Below are 12250 nucleotides of genomic sequence, written 5' to 3'. Positions count from 1 at the left end.
ATCCAGCAATCCCATTACTGGGTATCTACCCAAAGGAAAAGAAATCAATATATCAAAGGAATACCTGCACTCCCACGTTTACTGCAGCGCTATTCACAATAGCAATGATATAGAATCAACCCAAGTGTCCATCAACAGATGAATGGATAAAGGAAATGTATCATATATACACAATGAAATACTATTTGGCCATGAAGAAAAGTGGGTTAAAGGGTACAAATATGTAATAAGACAGAAGGAATAAATTAAATGCATGATAACAGAGTAGGGTGATTATATTTGACAAAAATGTATTGTACTCAGATGATGGACGCAATAAATTCTCTGACTTGATCACTACACATTAAATACATGTAACAAAGTTTCACACGTGCCCCATAAATTTGTATAAATCAAAAAATAAAAACGATAGTTAATATTCAGTTGGGTTTACCTCTTACTTCCAAATGATGCTTTTGAGAACCAACAGGCAAAGGTCTAGGGAAATAAAGAGGACTCAGAAGAGAACATCGGGAGAGGGATGGGCAGGTGACTTTCACCTTCTCCCTGCCACAGGGGTCACTCCTTCTCCTCCACCATGGGGGTGGGGATGGTGCAGATGGAGGCCTGGCCATAGGGAGGAGGGGTCTGCATGAGAGGCTGCCAGCTCTCTGGGTGTTGAGTACCAGGGAACTGTGCAAAAATGATGCCCACATATGCAGCCCATTTCTCATCTTTCCCACAGCAGATCTGATATCTGAGCAGATGCTGTTCGCATCTCTATGGGATAAATCTGCCCATCAATAGCTGGCTGAGCACTAGTGGTAGTCACATTGCAGAGGGAGGCCCACTGGGTCCTGAGACTGCTAAGTCCCATCCAAACTGCCTGTGTCAATAGTTTAGGACAACCCTTGTCCTCCTCCCCACAAAACAAGCAGAAGTCCCTGACAACCCTTTTCCTCCTCCCCACAAAACAAGCAGAAGTCCCTGATATCCCACAGGAGGGGGAAAAGGAATGGTGGGGAAGAGGAAGCCATAAACATACTGCATATCATTATGTTTTTTGAGGTGACTTTAAAAGTCTACCTGATATGGTTTGGCTGTATCCCCACTCAAATCTCACCTTGAGTTGTAATAATCCCCACATGTCAAGGGTAGGGCCAGGTGGAGACAATTGAATCACGGGGGCTATTTCCCCCATACTCTTCTCGTGGTAGTGAATATGTCTCATGAGATCTGGTGGTTTTATAAATGAGAGTTCCCCTGCACAAGCTCTCTTGCCTGCTGCCATGTAAGACGTGCCTTTGCTCATCATTTGCCTTACACCGTGTTTGTGAGGCTTCCCCAGCCATGTGGAACTGTGAGTCAATTAAACCTCTTTCCTTTATAAATTACCCAGTCTCAGGTATGTCTTTATTAGCAGCATGAGAACAGACTAACACACTACCCAATGTAAGATTTTTTTTTATTTGAAGAGAAACCAAGTTTAAGGAGAAAATTAAGAAGGTGTAGTAAAAAGATTAATATAGAAGGAAAGTTAGTATCCAGTGATTTACACTGATCTTATATAATTACCAAAAATAGAATATGAATTAGGCTCTGAGCTTCTTATGAAGCAAAGCAAAAATGAGAATGTAAAAGTTACAAAAATGACAATGAACAAAAGACAAAAGAAAGCCAGTTCCTCAGTGAGAGCTTTCTTTTTCCTTGTTCTGGGGCTTGAGTGAATTTTTCCTCCAAATTCTCACACAAGGGAAGTCTCATAGATTCTCAGCAATCTATACAATGCTAAGTTCTCCACAGCTATTCCATAGGGTTCCTGGAGGTGATATTCCAAACCTCAACTTAGGACTAAGAGGTGGCAAAGGGAGAGAGGCCAAATACATCAACCCAGTAGTAGACTCACCTGATTTGGCCTGGGAAATAAGATCTACGCTATCTAAGGGTAGACTGCATGTCTGGCAGGCAATCCTCCATAAATGTTTGCTAAAAGTTGGGTCACACATGGTTGGAAGACACATTATTTGGAAAGAACTCAGCTAGAGTAGAGTAACTTTCTATTACTGATTAAAGGCAGATCAGTAATCTTCAAAATCAATTTTACACACATCCAAACGAATACTAGTCATTAACAATTATTTTCTGTATCATAATTTTTATGACCTGATAATTGTCTGTAATATTACAGCTTTAAAAATCAGTAACAAAATAGGATCTACAGCATTAAACAGGGAAAAAAGAAGGATTTAAACATGGAGAATACACACACACACACACACACAGAGAGAGAGAGAGAGAGATAAAGAATAGAAAGAATAAAAGAATATAAACTGTTAACTGTCTATTTCTAGGTGGTATAATTTGACTGCTTTGTGCTTATGCTAGTTTTGGGTTCTTCTCACTCCTGAAAGGAGAATTTGGGTGCAGCTGCTTGGGAGATAATTGCAGGAGGCACTAGAAGTGGGGTGAAGGAGTAGAAGAAAGAAAAGAAGATCAATATGGGATGTGCTGATGAATGGGTTACCACTGTTGGCAATTGGAGCTAAATCCCTCAAGGGAAACTCTGAGACACTCTATGAAACACATCTCAGAACAGTCCCATCAAGGGTCAAGATAGCTGGTCAAGATATTTATCCAGCCATTCTCATCCTCCATTGTTAAGGATCACTTCTGGAAATGTTAACTCCCCAGCACTCCCGGCACTTTCAACCACCCTATGTGCAAGCCAGGAAAGCTCCTATAGCCAGAGAATGTCCTCAAGAAGGGGACAAAGGTGCTTGAGAAAGGAAGCCGTCCAAATATAACAGAACCATCCACAACTGCAGATGACTTCCAGGTGGGTTAAGGAATGTGGGCAGGTCACCAACAGTGTAGTTTTCATATTTTTTACATATATTACTTTTGGTATCAGAAAAATCGTATTTATAAAAATTGACTTTTCAGAAGCTACATGTGCTGAGAGGCACAGGTTATGAGAATTAAGGACTTGACCATGACTCCCATGTGAACAAAAGGATTCTGTCACTGTCCAAAGGCAGACTGGGGCAGCACTATAGAAGGAACAAACTTAGAGAATATTTCTGGGTCCAATCCAGAAAATAAACATATGAGAAGTCAAGGTCTCAAATCTTCACTCCATAGAATATTGATCACATTGATGTTGGCCTGAAATTCGTTCAGACTGGGAATTCAGTCTGAAATCTCAATCATGCATTCACAAAGTGTTTAAATTTGAGCATCACAGTTTCCAAGGAAAGATGGCTTTCACTTTAAAATTATAATTGCAAACTTCAAATGGGTGCCCAACACTGCCTGGTAGCATGACTATGTCTATTCTAAGTAAGCTCACTTTCCTCACTGTGGTGGCTGTGAGAATGTATCTTGCAGTGTATGTGTAATTAACCAAAGTCCCCAGCCACTGTACTGTGAAAGCCATCACTGTGTTGACTCTAAGGCCACCTTCCCACAGGCTGCTTGCAGCCAATGGCTGAGCTCAACAGGGATAACAAGTCAAGCTCATTCAGGGGAAACAGGGCACTCCTCTGACAGTGAACTCTGGCTCTGCATTAATCCTGCCAAACCTTCCCCAGATTTCATGGCAATCTAGGATGCTTCCATCCAACCTTCCTTTCTTTTCTCCTTCACTCAGGGTCAGACTTGCATCACTGTTGGACAGCTGTACCAGCCTCTTCTGACTCCCTCCTCACTTGTTCACACAGGTGGTTCCACTAATAAAATCTTTGCATGCTTATTTCCATCTTGACATTTGCTTCTTAAAGGACCTGGACCAACATACCACTTTATGAACCGGCTGTTTCCTGCCTTCTTCTCTTTTCTCAACAACTCCCTTCTCTCTCCCCCTCTCAGCTGATGACATGGCCTCCTGTTTCCTTGAGAAAATGGAAGGCATCAGATGAAGCCTAAGCCCACCAGCATCTCCTTCCTTCGTGCTAATATAGCAGAGAAGGTGTCCCCTCTCCAGGCAAAGCCCAGTCTTTCCAAGGGATCCTTTCCAAGGATCTCACCCCTTTCCCCCGAAGGAGATCTTCACTCCTTCAGGTCTCTCCTCCCTCTCCTGCAACACAATCTATTCCTTACTCTCTGTCGTCCTGGCTCCTCAACCTCTCCAGCTGTTTCCTCACACCTCTGCTCCTCTCCAAAATCAAATGTCTAGTAAGAGATCCTTACACATTTTGTCTCCACTTAGTCACTTCTCATTCATTCCTAATTTACTTCATTTTAGCCTCAGCAACCACCACTCTGGTGCTCTTGTCAAGAATAGCATGGCCTCCACCTTGGCGAGTCCATGGGATATTCTCCTATCCTCATCCCACTCAACTGTTCAGCAGCATTTGGCACAGCTGACCATTTCCCTGTTCTTTAAGCCTGCTTCTATTTTGACTGACACCATAGACTCCTGGTTTTCTCCTACCTCACTGGTCACACCTTCTCAGTCTCCTTGCCCGACTCTTCCTCCTCTGCCAGAGATTTCAACATGGGTTTCTCCAAGATGTTCAGCTCTTTTCTCTGTCCCTTCTCCTCAATAAGCTCATTCACTCACTTGGCTTCCAATACCATGACATGGCACAGCTGTCAACTCTCTAACTCCAGCCCTTACATTTCCCCAATGTTCAGCCTTGTTTCCACCATCTGCCTACTCCATATCTCCACTCACATGCCTAATGGGCATCCCCAGTTTAACAGGTCAAGAGCTTTTGATTTCTTTTCCCAAATATGCTCCTCTCCAGCCTCCTCTTTTCAGTAACTGATACTACCATCCACCCAGTAGCATAAGCCAGAGATACCTGGGGGTCACCCTTGATTTCATCTTCTTCCCTACTCTTCATGTTTAATTCATCTGTCACTTCTTCCTCAGAAGTATATCTCAGGTCCACCTATATCTCTTCATCTCTGAGCATCTCTCTGCATCCTAATATTCTCTTCTTACAGGGAGACCAGTCATACTGCATTAGGGCCAACCCTGATATCCTCACTTACCTTTTTAAAGGCCCTATATCTCCAAATACAGTCACATTCTGAGGTACTGGGGGTTAGAACTTCAACATATAAATTTTAAGACCCATTACACTTGAACCACTACAAGTGTAAAGGGGATGTGAAAGCCTTGTAACTGATCTCCCCACTGACATCTCATACATTCCATCTCCTTACAGAATCAAGAGCAAATTTTTAAAAACACAAATCCTATCTTGGCACTCTTCTGTCTTGAACCCTTTAGCGCCTTCCTATTGCACTTAGAATAAAACCTGAAGTCTTGCCCTATAGCATCTTGCTTCAGTCTACCTTGTCAATGTCATCTCACATTCCTCTCCCCATCAGTCACCACACTGTTATCACACTCAACTTCTTTCAGCACCTGGACCAGCCCAAGCCTTTTTACTGCTCAGAGGCTTTGAACACATGATTTGTTTGCCTGAAAGTTCCCTCCTGCTGCACATAGCATCGCTGTCTCTTTCTCAATCTTCGTGTCTCAGGTTAAGTATCCCCCACCCCTGCCGTTCTTTATGGTAACAGCCTATACATGCCCTACATAGCACTCATTGCATATACACAGCCATTCATCTCTTTGCCTGGTTATCTGTTTTCTATTTCTCCTTCTAGAATGTAGGCTTCATGAAGACAGGGACTTTGTCATCTTTTCACAGCAATATCACTGGCATCCAGAAGAGTGCCTAGAATACTATAGGTGCTCTGTAAATACTAGCTGAATGAAGGAATGGTCATGCCAGAATAAATTATGTGAAAAATGTACCCACAAGGAACTGAGAGTCAACCTGTTGCATAGTATTGTTGGATACATGTTAATTAAATTCCAAAGACTTCTGCCAAAATGACTACTGTGTTTTTAGAAAAGTTGTTCTTGGGCCTTTCTTTCTGGTAATAGTTGAAGAGCAGCAGGATCAGTTTCCTGTTGAAATCACTTCTAGTTCTTCACCTAATCTCATCAGTAGAACACAGGACACCTCTGTAATTGTCTAGGGCAGGATCAACTGGCCACCATTAGAGTGCCATATTAGAGTGTCACAGACTTTGGCATCAACATATCCAGGTTGGCATCCCACTTCTGCCATCTATAAGCTGTGTAACTTGGCAAAGTCTAAACTCCCTAAGCCTCTTTGTCCTCATAGGTAGATTGGAGACATGAGTAAGTACCTCTCAGGAATGTTCTTAAATTAAATGGTATAATATATATAAAGTGCCTACCAGAGCTCCTGACATACAATGAATATTAATAAGTGATGACCATTATTACGAATCCAGGAAGCAATGATGCAAGACTTGAGGGCACAGTCACGGAGGCAAAGAAGAAGAGATAGTTTAATACATGATTATGAGATTGCACAGACAGAATTTATAATTATTTTGATTGGGTGTGAGAGATGAGGCAACATTAATTGAAGAGGACTTGAAATTTCTAGCTGGGTGATTAGATGTGCAGTCATGCCAACAACAAACACTTCCATGCAAAAGCAGCTGTGTAGAATAATTCAATCATTTTGAGTTCAGATCACATACTACATGATTTTTAGCTCTGGCTGGCCCTAAAATGGGGTTCACCTGTATTTAAGAACTCCTTGTGAGACCTTCTCAGTTTCTGGTCAGAGGAAGGAAGATACCTCAGACTCCAAAGAAAGGCTGGAAGGTTTATGTTTTTGTGGATTAGTTTCCTTCATCACCTGCCTTTCCCTTCTAAGTATGACTGAATCTTTTCATTTCCCTTGCACTGAAGGGAAAAGCATCCTCTGGGGCTGGAGCCTGACTCTGGCAGTCCTTCTGAAGTTACAAACTTAGGCTCCAGCACTTTCGAGGTCTCACTGTGCATCTGTAGGGGTCCTCTGGTGGCCAAGGCTCTCAGACATGTGCAGACTAAAGCCAGGCGCTGAGAAAAACACAGAAAAGGCTGTCCCTGAGAGCTGGAAACCTATATCCCCTAAAAACAGGCTAGCAATCATGATGCACTCTCTTAAGTTTAGGATGGGCGGGCACTAGTTTATGTTTAATTCGTTGCCAGAAGAAAAGGTGGAAGGGAGAGAAATCATCAGCAAAGCTTTCACAGAATAGAGATCCAATCAGCACCACCTTAGCGGCAGGGAGTGGGGCAGGAGGATGTAAATCACAATTGTTGCATCAAAAGTCAACCCTTCTTTTACCCTCCAGCCCCATCCCCAGTTGTGACTTTTTAAATTACAGCAAGGAGAGTTTATTGTAAATAAGTATTGAATGAATTAAATTACAGAAAGAAAAAAAAAACTGGGCATGCCTAATTATATACTCCAGAGACATGAATGCATATATTCATTTAGAGACATGTACAAGACTACTTAAAATAGCATTATTCTTAATAACTAAACACTAAAAACACCCCAAATATCTATCAGGAGTAGAACAGATGAACTGTGGTTTAGTCACGTGCAGAGGAATATTGCACAACAATGAAAAGGAAGAAGTCACACAGTAGAATGTGGCAGACACATCCTACAGTGACTGCCGACGAAACACACCCTTATATCATCCAGTCCCTTTGATTACAGGCAGAGCCTGTGACTTGTTTCTAACAAATAAAATATGGCAAAGGTGATGGGATGTCACTTCCTTGATTAAGCGATGTTACATGTCACAAGTGATGGGAGCGTGATTATGCTACTTTATATAAGGCTCTGTAAACTAGAGAGAAAGAATCTCCCTTACTGACATGCAGTAAGCTGTCATGTTGAGAGAGAGCCTGTGAGAGAGCCATGTGGCCAGGAACTACAGCTGTCCTTTAAGAGTTGAAGGTGGCCTTTGGCCTAGTCAGCAAGAAACCGGGACCCGAGTCATACAACCACAAGGAGGTGAATTCTGCCGACAACCTGAACAAGCTTGGAAGCAGGTTCTTCCCCAAGCAAGTCAACAGAACACAGCCCAGCCACCACCTTGATTGCTGCCTTAAAAGATCCTGAGCAGAGAATTTAGCTAAACTGTGCACTGACTCTTGACCCATAGAAAATGTGAGATAAGGAATGTGTGTTGGAGCTGGGTGCAGTGGCTCATGCCTGTAATCCCAGCACTTTGGGAGGCCGAGGCAGGGGGATTGCTGAGTCCAGGAGACCAGCCTGAGAAACATGGTGAAACCCTGTATATACAAAAAACACAAAAATTAGCCAGGCATGGTGGCATGTTACTGTAGTCCCAGCTACTAAGGAGCCTGAGGCGGGAGGATTGCTTGAGCCCAGGAGGTTGAGGCTGCAGTGAGCCATGTTCGCGCTACTGCACTCCAGCTTGGGCGAGTGGTAAGCCACTACCTATGTGGTCTTTGTAACACCTTGATAGGAAATGAATACAGAGGACATGTTGCATGATTCTGTTGCAATTGCAAAACTGGGGATTGTATTTTATTTTTTATTTTTTTTCCATCTACTTCCCTTAGGGGGAAGGATTTACTTCTCTTAATGCATACATATGTTCTTCTTGCTTCCCGTCTCCCATCCTCTTAATATGATTATATTTGGCTATATCAGTCCTCAGGGTTGGTGTTATTATGACTCCATAACGTGGGAAGTAACCTGGCTGTATTGTTCCTGGCGAGCCAAGTGTTGTGCAGTTATTAGGTGTCTGTGTGGGTTTCCTAGGTCTGCTGTAACAAATTACCACAACTCTGGTGATTTAAAACAACACAAATGTGTTCTCTCACAGTTCTGAAGGCCAGAAGTCTGAAGTCAAGGTGTCGGCAGGGCCACACCCCCTCTTCCAGCTTCTGGTGGTCACAAAACTGTTGTTTTTTTTTTTTAGGTAGGCTCATGGTATTTGCTAATTTAACCATCATGAACTAGTCCTTCATGACTCAGAATGCTCATGACATGGATGTCCTTTTGAAGGAGGCTGACTTGTAAACATTTCCCTTTGGAAGCTTGGTGCTCCAGAATGTCACTTAGCTGGTAAGTGAACCTGGCCAACTGCAGCTGCTATATCAACAAGGGGGCTTTATTGTTTTCCACTGACCTTGAGTCTGCATGTTCTTGAGTATTCACATGTTTGGGGATTCTGAAAGGTCTCCAGTTATCTCCTGGTCTCTTGAAGTCAATCACCCATTCAGGACCCTTCACTGCCCAATCTCCCGCTCCCAAGCCCCAGCAGGGTTCCTTCTCATGTCTTTGCTGGAGCTTCCTGCTGCCTCTGCTCCTAACACAACCTAGTCAGGCATACTCCCTACGGGACCCTCTGCTGACAGTCCAGCTTTGCCTTGTGCTCTCTTTAAGCAGGTACCAAGGAAGTGTTGCCGTTTCTCAGCCTCTTTTCATGACATTTGTTTTAGGATTTCCCTTCCCCTTCCTCTGAACAGTTAAAACCTTACCCTTTCATAGGGGGCCATGGGGGTTGGGGATGGTGAGAATAACTAATGAGATTTCAGCTCAGTTACCTGGACAGGTGTGGCCCTAACCTTCCTGAATTCTAAATGAGGGATGAGAGGAGAGGGAAGAAATACAAGTTAACCCCACACCCCAGGCTGCTGCCATGGTCACAGTACTTCACCCTAGAGGTGTCTGCCCAAGTGTCTCAAACCACACAGCAGCCTCAGGGAAAGGATCTCTGCCCTGTGATCCCCATAGTCAACCCCAGTCTCTGTCCCAGCGTCAGAAACAGGCAGGTTACTGTGATGCCAATGAAGCTTAAGAACCTGGGTCCTCCTTGCCCTGGCTCCTCTATGGCCCTGCAAGGGCCCTAGCAATGGGTTCACATGACAATATAGATCTATTAATAGTATATATAATGTCTTAGTCAGCTTGGGCTGCCATAAAAAAGTACCGTAGACTGAGTGGGTCAAACAACAGACTTATTTCTCACAGTTCTGGAGGCTGAGAAGTCCAAGATGAAAGGTCGGGCAGATTCAGTTTCCGGTAAGGCCTCTTTTCCTGGCTTGCAGATGGCCACCTTATCACTGTGTCCTCACATAGTGGAGAGAGAGCATCTCTCATCCTTTTCTGATAAAGCTACTAACCCCACTGTGAGAGCACCACGCTCTTGACCTCATCTAACACTGATTACCTCCCAAAGGTCCCATCTCCAAATACCACCAAACTGGGGGGCTAGGGTGGGGGGACACAATTCAATCCATAGCAATATATATATATATATATATATATATAATACACACAATATTCATTCCTCCTGCAATACAAATTATATGAAAATTGACATATAAAATATATATATAGAAAAAATATATTCATGTTACAGCAATAGGTTAAAGACCACCCCTTCTTTCCACTTTCCTTCCCCTTCCATCATGCTTCCCCTCAGGTCAGGCAGTCCTGGAGTGATCGTGGGCATCTCAGGGATCTGGTTAAGGAGAAGTGGAGTCAGGGATACATCTGGTGTCGGGTTATGGGGGTGTTAGCATCACTTCCATGTACAGGTCGGTAATGGCTAGCCATCCTGCTATAGAAATGGCTCTGACAACCCACTCTGCCAGCTCACCAGTGTCCTGACATGGAGGCACACTGGTGTTGTGTATGAATGTGGCCTGTGGCAGCCAACACTAGAACTATGCAGGTAATGGAGAAAAAACAAGGATTAAAATGGACAAAGCCGAAAGCTAGTATATGGAAAAATTCTTCCAACTCTTACAACTCAGATACAAAAGAAGCTTGATTAAGGTTTTCCTAGATTTGATGACAATCCTTAAAATGTACAGGATATTACCAATAATGAGTTCTGAAGCTGAAACAACTCTTAATAACTATCAATAGCTTAGAAAAACAAATTTCAGACACATTAGAGCAAAGACTGAGTTATCATTCTATTCTCTCCAAAGAAAATGATAATTACAAAATTGTTGTCACATGAAGAGAAAAAGTGCATGCTGCCCAAAACTACAGGGAAAAAGTATTATCAAGGTGTTTTGGGCAACAAATTCATTAGAATACTGTTATTTTTCTGGATTATGTATTTATGACACTTTTCATCAAGTATGTAGTTTATTGTTATTTCTTGCATTATTGTAAACAAACATCCAGTTTTGTATTTAAATTTTTGGGGGTGGGGGAGACGGAGTCTTGCTCTGTCACCCAGGCTGGAGTGTAGTGGTATGATCTCAGCTCACTGCAACCTCCACCTCCCAGGTTCAAGAGATTCTCATGCCTCAGCCTCCCAAGCAGCTGGGACTACAGGTGCATGCCAGGAAACCCGGCTAATTTTTGTATTTTTAGTAGAGAAGAGGTTTCACCATGTTGTCCAGGCTGGTCTCGAACTCCTGGCCTCAAGTGATCTGCCTACCTCAACCTCCCAAAGTGCTGGCATTACAGACATAAGTCACTGTACCCGACCTTACATTTAATTTTTGATGGTAGTTTTGCATTATTTTTATTAAAGAGGGCCCCACAAATTACATGAACTTCAGGCCCCACAAAATCAAGAGCCACCTTGATGATGAGGCCACTCGCCTGACACTCTTCCTCATGCATTTCTCTGGGTCCCCTCGCCCATCCTCCCAGCATCTGCACAGGGATCGCCACAGGGTCCCTGCATGGCTCCAGGCATTTGTGTCAGAGATAGTCTTCCAACCAGAGTGTGAGTGCAGGATGGAATGTTTGCACTTATTTTGTTCACCCTGCCCCAATTTTACGGATGAGAAAACTAAGAGCCAGAGAGGCAAAGTGACTTGTACAAAGTCACGCAGGAAGCTTGTGGCAGAACTTGAACACAGGACCCTAACTCTTAGTCCAGGGATCTCTACACTGTTGCTTGCAGTCTGTCATTAGTTATATAAGTGGTTTTCAAGCTTCATTATTAATAATCAAGCTTGCTAAAAACAGATTCCTCCAGCGTGCAGGTCCTCAGGTCCTCAGGCACAATTCAGTGTGGGATTCCCTGAGACATGGGTGCCTTGGGTCTCTAGGGGCCCAAAGCAGTGATCCCTCAGATGCACCGAAGTTACTTGGATGCTTGAAATGCAGATCTCTGGGCCCCACCCCTAGACACTGTGATCCATTAGAACTGGGTCGAAATCTGAGTTTTTAAAAACCTCTTCCAGTGAAGCGAAGGCAAGAAGTGGATGAACTTAGCCCACTTATCCTAACCTTCTCATTCCTTAGATCCCAAATATTCCCCCTCCTCTTCGTTCCACCCACCCCCACCTCCCTTACAACAGAGGAGAGAGTGGTATACACCAGCTCTCTTCCTAGCTTCCTTCTGTGCCACCTACTTTCAAATGTACATCACACTGCAGGTTTTTTCCCTAAGACATTGTGCTTGCAAGCTATTTATAAGGATA

At 43.4% G+C, this 12250-nt stretch overlaps 1 long non-coding RNA gene across 3 annotated transcripts in view; it reads right to left on the bottom strand.

The window, feature by feature from the left end:
* Positions 1–12250, bottom strand: part of LOC129531622 (uncharacterized) — a 55051-nt gene that overhangs the window by 17047 nt on the left and 25754 nt on the right. The gene's annotated exons all lie outside the window — the stretch shown is intronic.

This window comes from Gorilla gorilla, chromosome 12, assembly GCF_029281585.2.
Source record: "Gorilla gorilla gorilla isolate KB3781 chromosome 12, NHGRI_mGorGor1-v2.1_pri, whole genome shotgun sequence".
Lineage (NCBI taxonomy): Eukaryota > Metazoa > Chordata > Mammalia > Primates > Hominidae > Gorilla > Gorilla gorilla.
The sequence above is the reverse complement of the archived record's forward strand: the minus strand, read 5'-3'. Positions and strand labels throughout refer to the sequence as shown.